The sequence below is a fragment of the Belonocnema kinseyi genome, chromosome 2, assembly GCF_010883055.1.
Source record: "Belonocnema kinseyi isolate 2016_QV_RU_SX_M_011 chromosome 2, B_treatae_v1, whole genome shotgun sequence".
NCBI lineage: Eukaryota > Metazoa > Arthropoda > Insecta > Hymenoptera > Cynipidae > Belonocnema > Belonocnema kinseyi.
In genome coordinates, this window is record NC_046658.1 from 152604683 (window position 1) to 152630034 (window position 25352).

Consider the following 25352-nt stretch of genomic DNA (forward strand, 5'->3'; position numbering starts at 1 on the left):
TTATTAGGAATTCTTCTCTTTTGGTTTAAAATATTTCTCCTTTATAAAAAAATGTAGCATTTTTGTTGTATATTCATTTTTTTCTAAAAAATCAACTATTCCATTTTTGGTACACTATTTATCTATATTAGTAAAAATACAAAAATTTAATTTGGAATTTATACTTTTCTAGTTAAAAATTTAACTTTTTGGTTTACAAAATAATATTTTTTGGTAGAAAATTCAACTCTTTGATTAAAAATTGATGATAGTATGGTGGAAACTTAATTTTTTAAATTTAAATTTCATCTATTTTATTTTTTTAGGAAAATTTGTCTTTATCAATTTAAAATTAACGTACTTTTTTAAATCTATTTTTTTATTTTAATTCTTTTGTTTCGAAAATAGATAAACTGATTTAAGTGCTTTTTTTATCGGAGGAATTAAATTTTTTCAATAAGACACTTCTGTCTATTCTTTTTTTCAAAACTTGTGTCGTTTGTCCAAAAATTAAAAAACAATCTTTAATATTTACATAATAATGCATCTTCAACACTATAAATTTATTTTTGAAAAAAAAGTTCTACGCTAAAGAAACAGTTGAAATTTAATTTTTTTTAAATCAAATTTTCTACCAAAAATTCAATTTTCAATCAGGACAGATTAATCAGTTGATTATCAGCAAAATAGTTCAACTTTAAGAAAAATTGTTCAATTTCAAAGTCAAAAGGCAAATTCGAAATTTTTTACCAAATACTTGAATATTTAACTGAAAAATACGAATTTTCAACAGAAGAGGTAAATTTAAAAAAAGCCAGTAATGAATTTTTGAAAAAATTATAAAAATCTTTACAAAACAGCTCGAATAAATCAAACTAATTTTTAACTAATTAGGTTTTAAAAAAATCACCCGCGTTTTTTTAGATACCCAGAAACTACATCTTTTTGATTCTAAATAGGATTTCATTATTTTTCAAAATCCGCGACAAAAAATTCAAAATGTAGAAAGGAAATCTTTTTTTAAGTTATGCGAGATTCGAAAAAAGGGCAGAAGCAAACTTGTAGCTTGAATTTTTAAAATATTTTTTACCTCAAAAGGGTTCCGTTTGATCGCCGAATCGTAGGTGATTATTTTTTAAATAAATTTTTCTTATTGTGATTTGATAATAATACAAATAAAATAGACGACAGAATTAAAAAAAGAAGAAAGGATTTTGGTTTGTTAACTTCTCATTTTTCTTTTCTCCTATTAATATTTTTCAAAAAAAAAAAATTTTTTATTTTCTTTTTTAGAAAAATTGCTATTTTTTCCCAATTTTCAATCGAGACATTTTATGCTAGTTGTCCGGATTTGGACGTTGGATTCTTGATGTTATTTTCCAAGATTTTTAAAATTTCCTTTTTGGTTGGTCAAAAACTATTTTCTGTAAAAGAAAATTTAATTATACATCTTTGGTTAAAAATTTATATTTTAAATTGATAATTGGATCTTTTTGACAAAATTGAGCTATTTTTTTTTTTGCTGCACATTCCGCTTTTTTATCGAAAATAAGCTTTTTTAAGTAAAAACTGAACCGTCAAATGTAAAGTTTCTAATTAGAACTTCTTATGTTTTGGTTTCAAATTAATCTTCTTGATTGAGAATCCAACTATTTTGTTGAAATGCCCTTTTTTAAAATAATTTTCCCAAGGGTAGAACATAATTACAGAATTTTTTATTGAAAAAATTGTTTAGTCAAAAAATCAATTATTTGTTTGAAATATTATGAATTTTATTTATAATTATTTTTTTTTTATAGAAAAATAATATTCTTGTGTGAAAACTCAGCTTTTTCATTCAGTATTTTTTTTAAATTCCTTTTTAGTTGCTAAAAACTAATTTCTATAAAAGAAAATTTTATTATACCATTCTCGTTGTAAATTTCATGTTTTAAAGTGAAAATTGCATCTTTTCGAGTTGATTAATCAATTAAATTTTTGAAAAACTTTCTCTTTTGTTGAAAAATTAATCCTCTAAGTTGAAAATAGATGTTTTTAGATGAAAGTTAGGTTTATAATTAAGTTCATCTTTCTTTGTTTTGAAATCAATCTTTTTGATTGAGAATTAAAATATTTTGTCAAAATACCTACCTTCCTTGAAAATTAATTTCTTCAACATTTTCATTTGTTTACTTATATATAAAATTTAAAAAAAGAAGTCGAAAGACTAGAAACATATAGACTATTTGTATAAAAGGAGGTAAACTCCACCTTTCCTTTTTTCATAAATATTTCTAAGAAAGTTTTGTTTATATAAAAAAGATGACCTATAAGTTTTGTGCGGGCTAAGCCATTTTGGTTTGCAAGATATTCTTTTATAAATATTGAATTTTGAAATATTTTATTCCAAAGCGGTGAAAGTGATCACAACTTAGTAAAGAAATTTTGTGTAGAACTTGTTCAACTGAGTAATCTATTTTCTTAATATTTGTTAGTTTCTCCTGTGGTACGCAAGAAAAATACAAGAATTTACTTCTATGAAGTAAATTTTAAACAACATTTTTTGATTTTCACGCGGATAAGTAAAAAATTTACTTCTTTTTAGTTTTAAGCGATACAAAATTATTAGGTTTTTATATAGAAGCTCCTATCTATTAGAGCCTCAAACTTTTGAAATTGAAAATATTCCTAGTCGCATATAATTAAATAATTTTGAATTTCACGTTCTTACGTTTCTGGCCTCTTTCAAATTAAAAATCGACACATAACAAATGATTGAATTTTTATTTTAGGTGATTCAAAATCAGGTCAGATTTTTGTCAATAAGGTAAGGTAAAAATAGATTTGGTTTAAAAAATTATACTAATGTTTCTAGTCTGGAAACGTGACTTGAAGAACTGTAATGTTTCTGGGGATGACTTAGGCTTTTCATAAGATTTACAATATTTCCTACTACACGTTTTAATAATACGTGATGAGCAATTTTTTAATTTTCCCCGATCAAACTATGAAAATTTCCGAAAATCGATTAAAGAATTTTTCGCTAAGCTTTAGTTGCTAACATTTCTTTAATTATGGTAGTAGAATTTCATTTTCAATTATTGAAATTTGATTAATTCAGATTCTGAAAGGTGACAGAGAAACTATGGTTTAAATTGAGATATTATTATTTTAGAAATTTTTTTGTAATTTTTTTTTTGTAATTCATGTGTAATTTTTCTATTTAAATAACATGGAATTTTTTTTTAATTTCAATTACTTCGGAATGGCTTGTTCTTGCAACTTCCTAGAGAGACCTGAGATTTCAGACCTTTTTTTGTTAATTTACTCAATAACTGCCTCACAAAAAGCACACATATATAAATAAAAAGGTTAAAAATATCAAAGAAATGATTTTTGGGTCTTTTTTATAATGAATTTATTTTATTTTCTACTTAATACTAATAAATTTTATTGAACAATTAATTCTTTATAACAAAAAACAAGTGATTTTACAAAAAAAATAATATAAATATAGAGTATGATTTTTTTTGCAGTTTTATTGGAAAATATTTGAAATTTTTGATTAGTGTTATATTTGATCGCAGATGTCTTTGAAACGGTTGATTTGAGGAACTTTGACCTTCAGACATTTCTTGTAGAGCGCGAAATTTCCTATAAATCCTCTGTCTCTGGGATGTAGCGCAAGCAAGCCATTCCAAAATAATTAAAATTCAAAAATAAAAATAAAATTTTTACGTGTTATTTAAATAAAAAAATTACGAATAAATAGAGGCCACCTTAATATTAATGGCTCTAATAGATGCCAAAATTTTTGTTTTTTATATGTACCTTCAACTTTTCAAAATCATTTAAAAAAGAAACTTTCATTGTTTGTAAACACTGATCCGCGCGCAGCAACACAAGTAGCGAGCGAAACAATTCGCATCAAACACAACGCATCAAGATTAGACACGAGAGTGGGGGAACTGCATTTCCAGGAAAATTAGTTCCCTACGGTCCCATCCGCGGCAAGATAAATAGCGTCGACTGTAATCTTTCAGAGTAATATTTGATATCTAAATTTAATTTCATAAAAAAATAACTTTTATTTTTTTAATTATACAAAATTTTTAAACGAATAGTAAAATTTTTAACACAAGCTATGGAAGATACAAAAAAAACAGGAACTAACCCAAATAGTTTATCGAAAAAGTAACTACAATTTTGTGGAATTTTATTCTTGGACAATTTTGGACAATTTTTCGACATATGGCACAAGCTAAAAAAATGTAATTTAACAAAAGTTCCTTAGCCAAAAAAGAGCTACCAATTTATTAATCGTAATTTTTTGATAGAATGCTTAATTTTGATTATAATCGTAAAAATAACGTTTAAAAAAATCAAGTTTTTTGACAAAAGACCCAAGGCATACAAAAAGTTGAATCAGCAAAAGTTGCTCTTCCAAAAGCGAGAAAAAACTCATCTAAACTTGCAATGAATAATTTTTCAAAAGGGCTTGGATTTTTTATATTATTCGTAAAAATAAAATAAAATAATTAAATTTCTTCAAAAATGATACATTGTAACATACATTGTAAATGTGTTTCACCGAAAAAGTTTCTAGATATTTGTTACTGAAAATTTTTATATATTTCATTTATATCTTTGAGATATAATCATTTATTAATTTAGTCAACTCTCTTTAAAATTTGTTATAAACTCTTTTTATTGAAAATGTGTTAATCTCGAATTTTAAATTTTCAATGCTTTTAATATTAGAAAATGAAAAATAAGGAAGGTGAATGTGCACTTTACCTGCCTTATAATTATGGACAGAAATAGATGAATTTGTTTTTTAGCCTATTTTTAAGTTTTCAGAAGTTGCAATCTCATTGTTTTGAAAAGTGTTAACTCTGTCAATCAAACAGGTTCTTTTTTAAATCACCGATTTCTAAATTTTTTCATTTTTACAGTATTTTTCAAAATATTTATTTACAGGCATAAATAAATTGACAACTTTGTATGAAATTCGTATTTATTTAATAGGCCATTATAAAATAATAATATTTAATAAAATAAAAAAGTGAAATAAATAAGAGTATTTTTTTAAATAATAGACACTCTTCATAATAAGTTGTGCCTTTTCTATTGTTTTTCATGATTATGTTTTTTATTGTTTTCAAACAATTTAAAAAAATAGCTCTCTCTTTTAAAGAAGTTATCTTTTTTCCGTGATTTTGAGAAGCTTTCTCCTTTTCTTTTTTTTCGTTTTTTTTTAATATGAACTGAATTAATAGAATCCAATAAAAAATCTAAATATTTTGTATTAGAATTTGATTGTTTTTAATTGCAAATTTTAATCTTACATTTTAGGTACGTGATTCGCCTCGTAAACAACTGTAATGTTTTTATACAAATTGACGTATAAATTTTCTTAAAAATTTGTCTTTTTGACAGGAAATTCATCCTCTTGTCTGAAAATTCGCCTTCTTGGTTGAAACTCCAACCACTTCAATTAACAGTGAACACTTTTGTTAAAAATTCATTTTTTGTTGAAAATTGTTCTACTTTGTTGAAACTTCATTTCCTTCGTTGAAACTTGAACTATTGTGTTAAATAATTGTTTCTTTTTTTCGGAATGTCTATTTGTAGCTGAACAATTATGTTCACAATTGTTAATTAAAAATGCAGGTATTTGGTTTAAAAATTCGTTATTTTCGTTTAAATGTAACTGCTTTCTATTTAAGCTAAAATCATTTTATCCAAGAAAGATGCAATTGCTACTTGAATATGGATGGATTTTTTAATTAAAAAGAACAATTTATAAAAAAGTGGATTTTTTATCTAAAAAATATTTTACGCGACTTTTCAGTATGAAAATATTAATTTTTAGCAAAAGTTAATAAAACTTAAAAAAGATTTTAAAAAAATTAGTAGAGAAAAATTGTGCTATTAAAACTTTTTTTGAAACTTTTTTTTTAAATGGTTGAATTTCGAAAAGTATGATTGACGATTTAAAAATGGTAAATTTCTAGACAATTAAATTTACTTGAAGTTCTAGAAATTTCTAACTGGTTTTGCTACAAAAAAGTTTTAATATCATAATACTTTGCGAATTTATTTTTTTTTCAATTGCAACCCTTTTTTTACAAATAATTCAATTCGAAGGTCTCAAATAAAAATGTTTCTACTATGATCGGAGAAATCAGGCTAATTTCTCTTATAGCATTTAAACTTCAATAATTTCAAGGTAAAAACTTTTGAATTTTAATAAATTTAATTTCGCAACGATTAACATTTTTGACAATTTGAAACCTAAAAGTAAATTATATATTTGAAAAAAGCTTATTTAAAGTATACATTTATTTACTTATTTAGAGTATACATTTTTATTTAAAAATGTATACTTTAGAAACTAAAAATAAAACAAACCCGTACATCATTTAAAAATAGAAAAAAATGAAGTCACGAAGAATTGTTACATTAACACTTTTTTTTACTCAAACCCTTGAGAAATTCTATTGATTAATAAATTCAATAGTTTAGAAATTAATAATTATTATTTCTTTAAATTAAACCATTTTTATTATAATAGCAAAATTTAATATTATAATATTTCAAATACTAAGACTTAAGTATATTAATTACACGTTTGGCATTTATTTTAAAATAGTTTAATTAAATATCTTTCAAACTGAAATGTGTTCAACTATGAGGTTTTTTATTTTGATATTCTACGATTTTGTTGAATTTAAAATTCAGGAAGTGCTGTGCGTTTTTAATAGAAACCAAACTATTCAGCATATTTAAATCTAGATTTAAAAAATTTTTATATGACTGAAATTTATTTGGTTGAATTTCGAAAAGTTTAGTTGACAATTTGAAAATTGTTAATTTCTAAGCGGTTAAAATTATTTAAAGTTATACAAATTTTTGAGAGTTTGAGTACAAAAAAGTTTTAGTATCAGAATTCTTCGCTACAAAATTTCTTTCAAGTCTCAAACGAAATTTGGATTTTTAAAATTGTCAAAAATTGTCAAAATATTTAACTTAGTTCTGAATTTCAACTTCTTCCAAATAAAATTGTCTAAATTAGAATGTTTTGGTTTGAAGGTTTTACATTTTGAAACCTTTTGTTTTTGAAAATTTTTTCTATTCGATAAATAAAGAAATTGGAATATTTTTCAATTGGGTAACCAAATAAAAGTATTAAATAAAACAATTTAAAAAAAATAATTTAAATAATTTTCTTTGCAAATTTCTATATTTTTCCACTTTAAGCGATTGAAATGATTTACATATTTTTTTCTTGATTTTTTGTAGTTAACGGTACTTTTTTATAAATCACAAGAAACAGCTCATATTTTTTTTAAATAGTGCGGTTTTTAAGGTGATTACTTTTTTTTAAAAAGCTGAAAAATTAACTTTTTTACTAACAAAAAGAAGACAAGATTCATAAAAAGGGATAATGCTTTAAAAGTTAAAAACAAGAAATAAATTCAAAATCAGCTTTAATGAACTGAATAACTAAACTTTTGACCTTCGCACTGACTCATAAAAATAGATATCTCAGTAGGCCAAACTTGATACCGTATCATATGTAGTATATGTGTGACAAAAGTTAAAATTATAAATTTTAAATTAAAATTTCCATAATTACAATTTGTTTGCATGTCAATAAAATTTTTCAATATAAACCATTTCCGATATTCACGAAATAAATATAACAATAAGATAAGTATATTTAAAAATATTTTAAATTAAATAAAACTTAAATTATTCCTTTTCCAGTATAGAAAAATTATTTACCATTAAAATATCTTCTTTTATTAATAATGCTTAGAAGTATTTAGCATGTTTAGAAGTATTTGAAAACAGTTTTTCTGAAAATATTTGATATAATGTGTATTATTTTTCCTATTAAAAATTGGTTTTTCCTCAAATTTCTTTCAAAAATTCTTAATATTATCTCGTTGACGTACTGAAATTCATTCTTTGAAATAGAAAACCAATGCAAATTTTATCCAGGAATCTAAATAATTTTTGTTTGATATTCTTGAAATCTTTGAAAATTTTGAAAAAGCTTTTTTAACAATCTGTACAAATCTGGATTTAGTTATATGTGCCTAAAAATCTTTTTATTTTTTGAATAGTTTATTGATCTTTAGGTCCGAACAAACTAAAAAATTGCCTTAGAAATTTCCAGATTCTTTTTTATAAATTTTTTTGGTCACATAAAAAATTTTCTGTGTTTAAAAAAAGAACATGAGTGTGAATGTTCTTAACGCTCAGACATAAGAGGACTTTCAAAACACCCTCAAACATTTAGAGCACTTCGAAATATTCGGAATCTTTTGAATTATTTAAATGGTAAAATATAACTTTGATAAACAAAATGATTGGAGTTCAAATTTGAATCCTTGCGGACTGTTAATTTTTTATTTAAAAGCTTTTGAAATGAAAGCTCGTTTTCTTTAAAAACGAAGAAAATAGTATAAATCTGAAACTTTGTTTCAAATTCAAAGCCTTAATGATATCACAATTTTTAGTTTCGAAAGTCAAATATTGAACAATTTTTGATTGAAACTTTGAAAATTATTTTTATTTAACATTTAAAGCTAACAAATTACGTTAATCAAATAACTTAAAATTTAAAGAATTTGACTACATAAAGCTAAAACCATTTGAAATGAAAAAAACATTTCAAATAAATTTGTTTTTTGTTATTGAACATTAATTTTTTATTTTGAAAATGTCATTATTCCATTTTCGACTCATTAAACTATTTTTGGGTCAAAAATTAATCTTTTTGGTTAGAAATGGTATTTGGCCCGAAAAATCATAATTTCGATATTGAACTGTTTCATTTAAAAAGTATCTGATCAGCTAAAATTGAAGTCCAAAATTAAATTTTTTATTGAGCGATTTCAAAGTTTTTACATTAAAAAAAAAACCTTTTTTCCAACGCTAAATATCCCAGAATCTATGTATTATAGAAAAAAAAAACTCTAGAGAAAAAAATGATTTTTTTATATGTACAATGATTATTTGTGAAGAATAAATTATTTTGGGACAAAATATTTTTAATTTTTTTTTAAATTAATATTTTTTAACTTTTATACACAAGAGAATATAGTTACAAAGATGTTAGCTCTATTTTTGTGTTATAAAAGTTAGAAAATATTAATTTAAAAAAAAGGTACAACAAATACGCATCTACTTAATTTCCATTTTTTTTTCTATTTATATGTTCCTTCAAAAATTGTTCACGTTTTTTTGGAAGCAAAGATAATAAAGAAAAACCGTGTTTTTGTTATGGTTTTTATGCATGGGGTCCTATAGCGAATTAACTACCCTTAATAACAAAAATGTAAATTCCTAATGAAATCGACCTTTGTAACACTGTATTCTCGTTTTTTTTTACTTAAAATTATTATTATTGGTCCATTGGAATATTTATCATCGGCGTTAATTAATTTATAAATATATAAATGAATGGAATATGTTAAAATAATTTTTTCTCGAATTTCGTTTTTTTTTCTGAAAATGATTACTGTTAGTTTAGTAAAATAATAATTATAATTGTTTCAATAATTTTTAATTGTTCAAACAATTGGAATTTGTTTAAGTAGTTTTGTTCGATAATTAGTTTTTTTCCTTAAAAATTATTACTATTGGTCTGGTAAAATATTTATTAACAGTAGTTCAATAATTCTCAATTGTTTAAACAAATGCAACTTGTTCAAATAATTACTTCAAAAAATTCCATTTGCTTATGCACTTGAAAATTAATGAACCGATATTATTAAATATTGCAATATACTAATAGTAATAATTTTGAAAGAAAAAAAACTTTGGAAAAAACCTTATTTAAACCAATTCCATTTGTTTAAATAATGAAGAATTAATTAAACAATAATACTAAATATTCCACTAGACTGATATAAACAATTTTAAGTAAAAAATTACGAGAATATATTTTTCAAAAGGTCGATTTCATGAAAAATTGAAATTTTTTGTTTTAAGGGTAGTTTTCAGCTACCCGTGGGGGTGTGTCAATGGTGTCAAACCCATATGTCTGATACATAAAATTCTTCATTGGATAATTCTCAACATGTATCTAAAATTTCCCGTCAAATTTTTTTTAAACCCTAAAAAATTCTTTCAAGAATTAAAAAAATTGATAAGGAATAAAAATAAACATAATAAATTTGGGGATTCCTATTTTCGGATTGGGAATTAACTGAAGGGGGGTCGTTGTCCTCTAAAATAAGCGTTTTTAAGCCACCCATACCTATGATTCATTTTTGCTTGTACTTATTCACCGAATTTTTCTTAGGGTAAGTCTTTTTTAGACCAAGGATTGTTTTTTTCAAATTCATTTTCAAAATTATTTTTTTTTAATTTCTACTGATTAAAACTAACCCTAAAATTAGATACAAAACCAAACTCGGAATTCCGTCGTGGAGCTAGTCTCAGAGAAAATATTTGTTCCACGCAAGGCCACAGCAAAAAAAATTTTTCGTGCATGGATTTGAATTAGGAAAAATTTCAGTGGATGGAGGGGATTTACAGTAAGACACCGGAAAGGGTATCTATATTATTTTTATTTTTCAAAAATTTTCCGGGATTTGGGGTCAAACCATATTTATCTCTCCCGTGACTATGCCTTTTGTTCTTGGCTCAACGAATGTCGGTGAATCTAGATACGGAAATGCTCAATGGTTGATAAATCTTGCCGCTATGAAAAATTGTAAGATGATAAATGAAAAATCCGTTCCCGATGAATTTTGAAAAGCCACTTATCACGAAAAATCATAATAAAATGAAAATTGTAGAGTAGGGAGTGGAGTGTTAGAAACAGGAAGTGGGATCTGGGAAAATTAGTCCCGTGCTTAGTATATAAATTATTATCTTCCAAACATTTCACAGTTGTCGATCAGCAAAATCTTCAAGAATTACTTTACGATTTTCTTTTTCTGCATCAATACTGCAGCAATGAAGATCGCCATACCACTCCTTACCTGCATGGGTCTCACTATTTCAATCGGTAGGTGAATTATTTTTGAGTTTTCTAAAATCTTTTTGAGAATTTACAGTTTCACAATTACCGTAATTTATTGAAAATATAAACAATTTTTTTGAACAAACGAAAATACAACTTCTCCATAAAATTTTTTTTTCTTTAATCATTAAATATCAAAGTTTATTTCATAACGCGTTAGATGAAAAAAGGAAAACAATAACACTTTTATCCAGTCGTAAGTTATTGCTTTTTTTCGTTCGGCACTCAGCGCGCGGCGCACAGTGGGGAAAAAATACACTTTTGGGTTCAAAATACGATTCTGGATGAACCCGTGGACCGATTTGGATATTTTTTTAAGTTGATAACATTTCAAAGAAAGATGTCGAGCATCCTTTTTAATTTAGTTTTTCCATTTTTTTATAAATAAATAAATTTTGCTAAAAAATAACAATTTTTTCGAACAAACGAAAATATAACATCCCCATCAAATTTCTTTTTTTTCTGTAATCATCAAATATCAAAGTTTATCTCATAACGCGTTACATGAAAAAAAGAAAACAATAACACTTTTATCCAGTAGTAAGTTATTGCTTTTTTTCGTTCGGCACTCAGCGCGCGGCGCACAGTGGGGAAAAAATACACTTTTGGGTTCAAAATACGATTCTGGATGAACCCGTGGACTGATTTGGATATTTTTTTAAGTTGATAAAATTTCAAAGAAAGATGTCGAGCATCCTTTTTAATTTAGTTTTTCCATTTTTTTATAAATAAATAAATTTTGCTAAAAAATAACAATTTTTTCGAACAAACGAAAATATAACATCCCCATCAAATTTCTTTTTTTTCTGTAATCATCAAATATCAAAGTTTATCTCATAACGCGTTACATGAAAAAAGGAAAACAATAACACTTTTATCGAGTCGCAAGTTATTGCTTTTTTTCGCTCGGCACTCAGCGCGCGGCGCACAGTGGGGGAAAAAAATACATTTTTGGGTTCAAAATACGATTCCGGCTGAACCCGCGGACCAATTCGGATGTTTTTTTAAGGTGATAAAATTTTAAAGAAAGATGTCTAGCATTATTTTTAATTTAGTTTTTAAATTTTTTTATAAATAAATAAATATTGTGAAAAAATAACAATTTTTTCTATTTGACATTTCCGGTGCTCGTCAATAATAAGAAAATTGTTGTAATCGCTGACATTTCTAGATTTAGATTATATAAAGATATTCCATCATGATACAATAAAAAAAAATTTATAGACAAGTTATTTGTTGAAAATGTGTTTTTTATAATTTTCAATAATTTAACTTTTTAAAATTTATATTACAAGAAATTGTAATAAAAACAATATTTTATAAAAGCGACTTCTCTTAAGGCTATCCTTATTAATGTGATAAACAAATTTAATAAAGCAGGCATTTTTCGTTAGAAAAATTCGTCTTTTTCTGTGACAATTTTTAAAATTAGGAATCCCATGCTAATTTCAGGAAATTCATAATTTTTTGATGAATTTTATGATTTTATTAAACATATTTAATAAAAAAATGCATTATTCGAGCACTTATCGACGGAAAAATTTGTGTTCTTCAATGCCAGTCCTTTTAATTTGGAATTTATGATAGTTTTAGGAACATGCATCACTATTTGATAATTTAGATTTTTCCTAAACAAATTTAATAAACAAATTTATTATTCGGGCATCTGTATAATGAAAAATTATATATTTTTTTATTTTCAGTCCTTTTAATCAAGAACAAGAGGGTGTTAATACAAGAAATGATTAAAGTACGATTGTTATAAATAAATTAATTACATATATAAAGTCGGGACTCCATATTATTCCATCTGATTAATAGGATCTATTTAATTGTAACAAATAATATCAATTCACGATTGTTACAAGATTATTAGTTGCAAAATGAAAAATAATGCATTTGTTAATTAAATTTTTTGAAAAAATCAATAAATTTATCAACAAATTATGCATTTTTTCAAATTGTCATAGGGTTCTTAATTTAAACAAATTTACATCGAGAAAAACGATTTTTTCTGACGACAGATGCCGGGAACGTCAAATAGAACAAAATTTCCATTTTTTTGTCATAATTATTTATAAAACAATTGAAAAACTAAATTAAAAATTTTGGCTCCATAACTTTTTTTTAAATTTTATCACCTTTTTAAAAAAAAACATCGAAATAGGTCAACAGGTTCAGCTGAAATTGTATTTTGAACCAAAAAAATTACTTTTTCGCCAGTGTGCGGTGCCCATTGGTTATACACATTCAATTGCTTGCGTTGAAGAAACTAAATTTATGTACTAAAAGAGGGCCCAATTATTCATTTTTTCATTAAATTTTTAATAACGATTACTTATTCTTTAGCATTAATAAAAAAATAACTATAGAGAGCAACTAGCAAGACATTACAAATTTATTTCTCTCAAAACACAAAATCTATTTGTTAAAAAATGGCAAAACAATCAATTTGTTTATTTAATTTGTTTGAACAAATAAAATTTTTTTTCTTAAACCAAGAATCTTTACAAGCGATATTTTTAATATGCCTGAAGTTGATTAGAAAAAAAGAATTTCTGTCACTGAAAAATGACAATATTATGAATTTGTTAATTAATTTTGATTAAACAAATAACACTGATTGTCTGAGATTAAAAAATCGCACAAGAAAGCTATAAGCAAGATATCTTTCGTCCTTTCTGTTAAAAAACGAAACAAATCTTTTTGAAAATGACGAAGTTATGAATTCGTTTATAAATTTGTTTGAATAATTAAAAATGGTCTCTATCTTTTGTAAATTAAATATAATTTGTTTTCATTAGATTTGCACTGAAACGCACATCTGAAGTAGCTATATATCATTTTTACTAAAAATCTAACTTTTGTTGATTAATTTGTTTATAAAAATTTTGAACAATTTTTAAGTATCGGATATTGCTAGACATTATTCAAGACAAGTTTCCTTACTAATTATATGAACTTTTTCATAAATTGGATAAATTTCCACGAAATGGCATCTTCGTAATTATTTTTTTAATGAATTTTCATTGCTAAATAAATAAATAGCACAAATATTTTTGAAAATGACGAACTTATGAAATTGTTTACAAAATTTGTTTAAATAATTAAAAAATGTCTCTATTTTTTATAAATTATATCGAATTTTTTTTCTTCAGATTTACAGTGAAAACACACATCTGAAGTAGCTATATATAATTTTTACTAAAAATCTAACTTTTGTTGATTAATTTGTTTATCAAAATTGTGAACAATTTTTTAAGTATCTGATACTGCTGGACATTATTCAGGACAATTTTTTTCACTCATTCTATGAACTTTCGCATAACTTGGATAAATATTCACAAAATGGCATCTTCGTAATTCTTACTTTAATGAATTTTGAGTGTTAAATAAAAAATGAAACAATTTATTTAATAATATTTCAGGACAATTTTGTGAGACATTTTATAAATTTTAATTTAAAAAATAATAATTTAAAATCTGTTAAATAGTCTGGAATAAAAGTTAATTTGTCCATGGACACCTCATTTGACTCCACTGTGTCACGGACGTGCGGCACAGGCGAAACGAGCTGACTGCCGTGCGAAAAAAGTAATAACTTGCGACTCTATGAAAGTTTTCATGTTTTTCTGTTTTCATGTAATGCGTTGTGAAATAAAGTTTAAAATTCGATGATCAAAACAAAATAAAATTAGATTGAGAAGTTATATTTATTTTCATTTTTTAAAGATATTGTTTCTATTTTCAACAAATTACGTTTATTGTAGAAAAAATCTGTCTGAAAGGAGTGTCTCGTTTAAAATTGCAATTTAAAAAATTATCAAAATACATCCAAAGAATCGATATAAAATAAATTATGACCAAAGTCATGCAGAAAAATGTTAGCAACAATAACTTTCGTATAATTTCGAATTTAACTAAACCGCTAAAACCGTATTTTGCATTTATTCTTGGGAACCGAGTAAAGTAATTTCCAAGAGAAAAGCTCGACCATCGAAAAATAGGTGGATCATTTGGCAGATTTTGACACAGATGTGAGCTACTTGACTCCAGATTTTTATTAAAGCTTCTTATATTTTAAGGAATAATAAATATAGTGAAACTCTTCTATAGCGCCGACTTTGGGGCTGACGGTGGGTTGGAACTATCTCATTATAGCCCGCTCCGCTTTTTTTTCACGCCTGAGTGCCCGCCTGAGCGACAGCCGCAGATCAAGCGTACCCCGCGCATCTCCTGTTAGGCCTACATGCGGCGCGGCGTCAATTCTCGGATGGGCTATAGAAGGGAGGGCTATTGAAGGATTTCACTATAATCAGTTTTGAATTAAATGTTTGTGTGCATTTAATGATTTGAAATAGGGCCGAATATAAATTATACATTGACAGCATCATTAGCTAATTGAGATTTGTTCTTACACTTCATTGTAAAAGTCCACAAAAAACGAGTTGCTTAGCCCAATTTTAGGATAATTGATAAACGAGATTTTTCCAGTGACAAAAATCCATAAGTCGTTTCTTTTGTCTTTATAAACTAGATGCAATGTATGGATCGGTCAACCCACAATGGCTGAATAAAGGTCAAATACGATACGCACCACCTCCTCTAGAACCGAGACATTTCGACGAACTTGAAATAGGATGCAAGATTCAAATACTGATTCATCGTAACAAATATGTGCAACGCGGAATATTTCATGCTAGCGAAGATAACGATGATGTTTTTTTATCAGCTCATGATATTACTCCGCCTGATGCTGGTATCCAGGCATCGAAATTTTACTCTGCACGGCTTAATTCTTGGCCTCTTAAAGATCCAGTTGGAAAGACCGAAGCACGTATTGAATGTGGCAAAGATGAAAAAAAATATCTTTATATAGTATTTGGTTACGATCCGATTGATTATAAGAAACATCCAACTACAATTCACATGAAAATTCAAGTCGGCAATAAGTATAAAAAAACTAAAAATGCGTTTGGGTATATACAAAAGAATCCACCACCACAGCTAAATTATCAACCTTGGATTCAACCAGAAGAAATATAATCAGAGGCCAGGCTATAGAGAATCTGCATATTAAAATTAATTTTTAGATAAAAATTATTTATTATTTTTATCTTCAATGTAAAAAAATAATAAGGTACATTTAGATAAGTCAATTGTTTCAATAGAGTTAACATCAAAAATAGTTTCTAAGCACAATATTCCTTGTCAAGATTTTATTACGGCAGAAATATTATCCAATAAAAATGTTATTATCCATAACCAAAAATATATTAGCAGACTTTTACATCAGCAATAATTAACTTTCAATGAAAAATTTTTTGGATTTTCTTATCGGGTTCTAATTATTCAGCTCGGATTAAAGCGAATAACGAGAAAAAGGGGAAAAGGAAAGAAATTCTTAAAAAAAGGTTTACATTCAATTAGACAGTTAAACAATTAAAGTTGAAATGGAACTGAAAAATTAAGAGATCTTACAATCCCCAATTAAAAGAGATAAAATATTTTAAAAACATTTTTATTTTTGAAACTAAAAAGGGAGATTCTTTAGAAAACTGCTCAACTGATTGAATTTTTAACGAAAAAATATAAATTTTCACCAAATCAGATGAATCTTAAAAAAAAATTGTACAACAATTGTTTCTTTTTTTTTAATGCAGTTGGCTTTCTTTAAACAAAAAATAATATAGACGTGGCAAAATAAAAAAGGGATGAAAAAGAGTAAGGAGCAGCTTATCAAGAGGTTACAAATGGCAGGTTCAAAATTCAAAGAGTAAGAATAAAAAGGGCAGAGCAATTGGAGGAATGGTAATAGGAGTAAGAAACAAATGTATAACAGGGAATGATAGGAAGGAGAGAAAAGAGCAACAAAAAAAAGGATTAATAGTAGAAGAGGTAAAGATGGGAGGAGAGAAGTGGAATATATTTGGGGTTTATGTGAACGGCAATATACAGGAGAAAGTAGAGGAGATGGCAGAAATTATGGAAGAAAATAAAGAAGAGGCTAGCCTTATAATAGATGGGGATTTTAATGCGAGAACGGTAGATAGAGAAGAAAGTGAAGGGGGTGGAGAGAGAATAGGCAAATCTAAGATAAGGTACTCAATGGGAAGAGGAAGAAATTATTAAAGAGCTTGGAGCAGTTCGGATGATTTATCTTCAACGGAAATATAGAGCGAGGTGAGGAAGAAAAATATGCAATCTTATAAGAAGAGAGGGGAACGGTATTTAATTATGTGATAGTGAATGATGAGGTTAAAAGGAAGCTCAAGGAACTAGAGACTGGAATCAATTTTTCCTAATAGAAAAATTAGGGGGAGAAAAAAGTGCAGTCAAGCAGAATTAGAATTTTTATTTGACATCGTCAAAAGTAACGTTATGGTCAAATAACAATTAGAAATTGAATTTTTGCAATAAGCCATAAATTACAATTTTTAAATATTTTCATTGTATGATATCAATTGAAATAATTACTTTTCAAACCCCAACCTTACTCGAAGACATAAATTTTACATAAAAAATAATCAATCTTGTACGAAAAAAAATTAATTTTATACCCAAAAGATGAATTTTCTGACAAAAGAAGACAATTCTTCATTAAAATAGATGCGCGACTGTTGGTTCTCGCGATTTGCGCTCGATAATATATTTATCTCACACTTCGCTTTTCACGATTAAAACACAAAATACGCATGCTATAAAAGTTATTAAAAACAAATTTGTAGATATTTTTGAAATGGAAAATTTTTGTTCGCTCATCTTCTTAACTATTTTGCACTTAAATTAATTATTATCTCACTACAATTTTCAAGTGGAGAAAAAACGAAAAATTTTAGAAAAAACTGCAAAATAAGAGAATCATTGTAAGAGAATATCGTTATAAATAATAATAATAATAATAATAACTTGTTCAAACACTTTTGTCAACTTTAATCAATTATTAATCCACCATGACTTATAGAGTGTAAAAATGTATTTATCGTTTTTATTTATAAATTATTTATAATTCTATTCTATGTATTGTACGTTCTTAGCGTCACTCCAAAAGGGGAGAAGGACTTTATTACTACTTTAGAAAAATCTCTTAGGAAACAGTCCCTACTCAATCGGTAAAGGGATAAGTGGGGGCGAAAGAAAACGTCGTGACTCTAGTTTAAAAAAAATGAAACAAGTAAAAATTTATTACATTAAACTTTTAAATGAAAATTAAGAGAATAGCTTCCTCATAAATCGAGAGTGTTCCTGTCTGAAGAGTGCAACCTTCACGAAATCATAAATAGGCTTATATCTAAATGGAGACAAAAAAGGGAAAACTCTAAACAAACGAAAGGATAGACTCACATATTAGTTAAAGCTCTGGAGGCAGAAGTAGATTATACTCTTTGCTGACGCTTACCTCAATCGGATGTAGTTTCCCACAATCCTCAATCTCTATATTCCAAGAAATTACTGGACAAAACGAGTTTCTTTGCACAAGCCGATAGCCAAGACTAAACTGGATAGCGTCCTGCTGCTCTCAGCCTCCCCTGTTTCATCAGTCCCGCCAGAATTGCCTGACCGCAGGTGCTGCTCTCTTTATCTCTACTACAGGTGGTTTCCGTGTGTCGGACTGAATGTTTCCCTGGTGTTCTGCCGGCTTAACGTTTCCTGGCAAGATGGCTACGCCGGTTTATTTTGACATGCGCTGGCCTGAGTATGGTTCCGCACGTCGTAAATAAATTTGTTTTATTTTACTCGAGTCGGTAAGGAGTCAGTAGACGGTTCCACCGTGTGTTTATAGTGGCTTCGTGACAAGAGGTGTAACGGCCACTCGGTGCAGTGTGCAGTCGTGAGGTTGAGTTTGGTGATTTCTGTGTTCGAGGCGGGCGTTGAACGGTGATATGTGCTATCTGCTTTTTAAGATTTTGAGGAAGCGAGGAACACTTCCGTTGATTGAGAAAAGACGTCAGGTCCCTAAATACAATGAACCTCCGGCTTTCTTATTTAACTTTGATAAAAAATAAAAGGTTATCTAAATAACTTCCTAAAGTGTATAAAAGAATGTTCTAACCTAACCTATGATTACTTTATTCACACTTATTCTGCATCCTTATACACTCATTCTCAATTAATCTAATTTGAGCTAGTATTGGCCATGGGTAATTCCGCGATATTAGGTTCAAATGATAATTCGATAAATCTGGGGAAGGATTCGTAAGGAGTGGCAAGCCACAACGTCACAGTATAATTGACCAAAATTAGAAAATTGTATAATTTTTCCTCCATTAGATGTTCATATATCATACTTATACATTATTAAATTGGAAGTAATCTTATTTTGTATATTTAAATGATTTTCTTTGAGATGCTGATATTCTTTACATACGCCTGTAGGGTATCTCGTTTAACTTGATAGCAGCGCCATCTCTAACACGCGAATCATTGGGTATCTCGAAGTTATTGGAGCAATGTTAATGAAAAAGAGCAGTAAATATCAATTTATTTTAATCAGAAATATTATATTCAGGTCTGAAATTAGTTTTTTACTATAAGATTTCTAATTTAAATTGAATTCAAATACAAATTTCTTCCCAATAGTTCCAAAGTGGTGGCGCTGTCATAGCTACCCAACAGGCGTATAGGAATAAATATAAGTTTGAAGACAAGGCGATTATCTCCACCGGGGACGTGCATCGAGGGTCTGGGGCAACTCGAATTCAGTGAGGGGTAGTGTCGCTGAACATTGGAAGGGGAAGGGTACGCTGGTAGCCGTGAAGGAAATGATGTCTGCCCTTTGAAATTACTATCAATTGTACTTATTATCCTTTTTTATTCGCAATGCTCATTCATTGAATGTATATTACTCTAATTTGGAAAGCTTAGAATTTAAATTTATTATGTTTTGGAAACCTTCAAGCTGGAAATTGAAAACTTCGCAAATAGCCAAATAACAAGATGTTTCGTTCTCAAAATATTTTGAAATTTCAAGTGTACAACCTAAAATATTTCAAATAGATTCGATGTGATAAAGAAATCTACGCTAAATGTGGAATTTAGGTGCGAGGGTTCTAATTGAGGGTTTATTTTCAAGACTTTTACCTAAAGTTTAGTGAAACGGGAAAAAATCCCAAATTTCGGATCCATTTTTTTCAAATGAAATTTTGAAATGTCTCATTTATGTTTGAGGGTACATTTTCAGTATTGTAGGGTTTGATTTTGTAAAATTATTTTTAATTTGTCTGGACAGCCCAACATGAAACCAAAATTTTGTCGCACTTACTTTCACATCAAAAGCATACTTTTCTCCTGTGGCTATATTTCCGGCGACAGGGGTTGATCTTCAAACGTTCTTGTTAATGTAATTTAATAGTAATAATTTAACAACAAAGTGGTGTGATATTGAACTCTGCAATTTCCGCAGTGTATAATGTGTTTTACGGTGTTCATGCCATCTTAACGTTCGGACAAAGTAAACCAGTACTTTTTTTTCAAAAAATTAAAAAGCACAAAATTTTTAAATGCGGTCCAAAGTTTCAAAAAAATTAGCACTGAATTATGCAATATTATAAAATGAGAATTTTCCATTATTTCATGTGTGTCGGTGCCAACTCTACGTTCATACTAAAAAACCAGTATTTTTTTCCAAGAAATTGAAAAGCCAACAATTTTTTAATGTGTTACTAAATTAGCACAAACTTTGCCCTAAATTATGAAATATTGAAAAATGAGGATTTTTCATTATTTTATCTGTAGCCATGCCAGCTTAACGTTAAGCTAGAACGATCACAGATTTCTTCAACAAATAAAAAAGCACAAAATTTTTTATTGCGGTACACAATTAGCACAAAATTAGCACTAAATTATGGAATGTTCAAAACCTCAATATGATAAAGTGGTCGTGCTAACTTACTTCTCTTTTATCAGAAATATTTTTAATGAGATAAGGAAATGTGGCCGAGGAGATGAAAAAAATTATAGAGAAATAAAAAGAGCTACAGAGTGCAGAAGAAAAACTGAAGGTAGTAAAGAAGGGATTAGAAGTCGATGGAATTGTAATTGTAAATAGAAAAAAATGGAGAGCAGAAGGGAACCAAGAAAATTGATCAAATAAAAAAATAACGAAGAATATAGGAGAAAAAACAAGAGTATACTGAGTTGTGTGATCAAGAGAAACATACAAGTGATAAAAGGTTTAAAGGAAGAGGCGGACAAGGGATGTACGAAAGAAGAGGTTTAGAAGTTAGTATATGGAGTGGGACCAAGAAGAGAAAAAGTCAGCCGGGATATTTAAATGGCAGAATGGAAAAAATATTTTTTGGACTTGCTACCAGGAGTAGAGAGAGAAGTTAGGAAAGGAGGAAAGTATGGTAGGATGAAAGATGAGTAAGAGGAAATAACTAAAGGTATGGGCATGGGTCATGTGCAATATAGAATGGAGAGGAGAGGGGTGGCCAGAATGATGGAAAGAATAAGTAGTGATACCAATAATAAAGAAAGGCCAATGAGAGGAGGTTAAAGATTAAAGAAGTGTGACGCTGATGCCAACATTGTATGCAGTATATGTAAATATTTGGTCGAAGATGGTGAAGAAAGAACTTAAAGAATAAAAGATAGAGCGACCAAACTGAACAGGATTAAAGAAAGGAAAAGGTGGTAATGAACAACATATATGTTCTGAACTATCTAGTAAATAAGAGGATGAAAAGGGAATAAGTGTTCCCTGTTTGTGGGATAAATTAGTTACTAGAGCAGGCAAGAGGACATGGAAATTTAAGGCGAAGATGAGAGAGGGAAAGGAAGGAGTTGTTTAATTCTAGAGATATAGAATATGGGACTGGAGTAAACTATAAAGAATTGGAACAAAAGGAGAGGGAAGTCAATTAATAGAAAGATGAGGGGTGATTAAGGAATCAAAAGGGACCGGTGGGAGATTTTAATTTTGAGCTTAGAATGTCTTCAGGAAGTCAGGTCAACCTATCCAATTGTAAAAACAAAAATGCCAGAAAAATGTCCGAAATCCCTGTCAAGCACACCGTGGGTTGTAAAGGTAACTGGTAAGAGACTGTACTGAAATTAGGAAAAAGCTCAAGGGGTTGGGTTCTAGAAATTGTGATGCCATTTGTTACGATAGAGGAAGGGTTTTTTTGACTCATATACGTCATTTTTTTAAATTCGCAAAATCTTTCTCCTAAAGGTTATCTTTTCAGTTATAAATTTTATTCTTTGGTTAACAATTTAACAATTTTTTCAAAAAGACATCTTTTTTGGTTGCAAATTCAACAGTTTTGTTAAAAATTCAACCTTTTTCGTAGAACATTAACCTTTTGTATTAAATTAATTTTTTTATAATATGTCAACGGAAATCCTTTCTGGATGAACATTGGTTTATCTGAGAATTTGTATTCTCGATTTAAAAGTTTGTCTTGTTTAGTAAAAATTTTGCAACTTTCTTGAAAGAAATGTAAGTTGTTTTTTTAGATTTGAACTATTTCCAAGGAAATTTACATTCTGTTTAAATTTTTTTTATCCAGAAAAGTTCATTGAAATCTTTTCAAATGAAAATTCAACTCTTTTTTTTAAATTTGTGTGTATAATTTAAAAATCCACCAATTTTAGTAGAATTTTTTTTATTATAAAAATGCAACTAGATCGTTGAAAATTCAACAATATGTTTGAAAAGTCATACTTTTTTGGTGAAAATTGTGCTGTTTTGTTTTAAAAGTAACTATTTCGTAGAAAATTTGCTTGTTTAAAATTTAGATTTTGGGGTTGAATTGTTGAACAATTCTTATTTTAATCTTGAAAATTCAATGAAATCTTTTATGTATGAAAATTCAACTTTTTTCTTTAATTTCTTCTTTAAAAACTCATATTTTGGCCATAAAAGTCAACTTAAATCTTTTCTAAATGAAAATTCGAATCTTTCTTCCAAAATGTATCTTTTCCATTTAAATGTATATCTGTTTTTTTCCTGAAGGTTTATATTTTTAGTAGAAAATTAATTTTTTGCTGAAAAGTTATATTTTATTGTGGAAATTAAATTTCTGCTAAAGAATCATATATCGGTTTGAAAATTCAATTTCTCTAAAGAAAATTCGTCTTCTGGCTCAAAGGTTCAACAAATAAGATAAAATTTTATTTCTATCTTGAGTGAAATATCTTTATTTGTTAAAGATTCGTCTTTTTGGTTCAAAAGTTTTTTGTATGCAAATTATGTACAGTAAGAGGAGGGATGGGGGGTAAAAATATTTTGTTACGGTTGGTCAGATAGGGATGAGGGTGGTCTTAAAGAGGGCCTGTAATACGTTACGGAAGTTAAATGCGGTCACTAAACTAAAAATCAGCTTAAATCTATGATATACTATTTCTTGTACTCATTCGCCAACTTGGAGATAGAGGTTGTTTCTTAGAAAATTAATTTTTGCAGTTTTGAAGAGATACACAAAATTTCAAAGTTTCAAATAAAAAAAAAAGTTGAAATCCGTTGTGAAGCTTGGCGCCTTTATCCAATTTAGCTTGACCCTCATAAAATATTTTTTCTACGCAAGGCAAAAGTTGGGAGAGATTTGAATTAGGGAGAAATTTCAATGGGATTAGAAGATTTACAGCGAGACACCGGAAAGTACATGTATATTATTTTCATGTTTCAAGAACTTAATGGATGATAAATCTTACCAGTATGCAAACTTCTAAAACTTTAAAAACAACCCTTTTGCGATAAATTCTAAAAAGACACTCACCTCGAAAATCGTGCAGAGTGAAAAGTAAAGAGTAGGAAGTAGAATGCTAGAAACAGGAAGTGGGATCTGGCGAAAGTGCCATGTGGTTAGTATATAAGTGAATTTCTTCAAGGTATTTCACAGTTACCAATTAGAAAAATCTTCAAGAATTGCTTTACGATTCTCTGTCGCTACATTTATGCTGCAGAAATGAAAATCGCCATTCCATCCCTTGTCTGCATGGGTTTTATTATTTCGATCGGTAAGTGAATTATTTTCTAATTTTTCGAAATCTTTTTTCTCCCCATTTTAGATGTGAGGCAGTTAGACACAAACTTTTAGGCAAATCTGCCCACCGAAACTGAAACCTGTATTTCCCCTATTACGTCAACGTTTTTTTCTAACCTCAAAGAACATTTCGAAACTATAAAACCCAACAATATCAACCCTTAAGTTATATAACACTATACCTTCATAGCTCAATAACCTTGAGATCAATAACCTATCATATAACCCTAAAAGCCATAACCTCAAAACCCATAAATCTCAAATCTCAATTAACTACAGGCACGAAATTCCGAAAAAAACAATAACAAGCTCACAGGCATATTTGAAACCTTAATATCTGAGAGTATTATCTGTATGATTCCATACATCCACCACTTCATAACCTCAAAAGCCATGAGCTCCAAAATCTTATTTCTCATCAACTTTGGGCCTCCAAACCTAAAATTCGAATACTCAATAAGTTGAACATTTGCTGCATCGTAATAACCTACATACCCAGGAATAACGGCGTGGACGCAGCAGGCTTCTGTTCCCTTCGGAGTGCTTGATTTACGTGAGCCCCTCGCCTCTCACAATTATCAAAGAGCTTTATTCAATCTTATCTATCATTAATTTTGGGTCTCCAAGACTGAAATCCAAATACATAATAAGATCAATATTTCCTGCAGGATAATAACCTACATTTAGCGATAGCCACGAATAACAAAGTGGACACAGCAGGCTTCTGTTCCCTTTTGGGTGCTTGATTTACGTGAGTCCTCTCGCCTCTCACAATTCTCAAAGAGCCTTATTTAATCTGATTTCTCATAAACTTGGCTCTCCAAAACTGAAATTTAAATACTTAATAAGGTCAAGATTCCCTGCAACGTAATAACCTACATTCAGCTATACCCAGAAATAACGGCGTGAACGCAGCAGGCTTCTGTTCCCTTTGGAGTGCTTGATTCACGTGAGTCTCCTCGCCTCCTACAATTCTCGAAGAGCTTTATATAATCTTATTTCTCATAAGCTTTGGGTTTCCAAAACTAAAATCATAATACTTAATAAGGTCAAGATTTCCTGCATCGTAATAACCTACATGTAGCGATACCTAGGAATAACGAAGTGGACGTAGCAGGCTTCTGCTCCCTTTGGGGTACTTGATTTACGTGTGTCCCCGCACCGCTCACAATTCTCAAAGAGCTTTATTTATTCTTATTTCTCATAAACTTGGCTCTCCAAAACTGAAATTTACATACTTAATAAGGTCAAGATTCCCTGCATCGTAATAACCTACATGTAGCGATACCTAGGAATAACGAAGTGGACGTAGCAGGCTTCTGCTCCCTTTGGGGTACTTGATTTACGTGTGTCCCCGC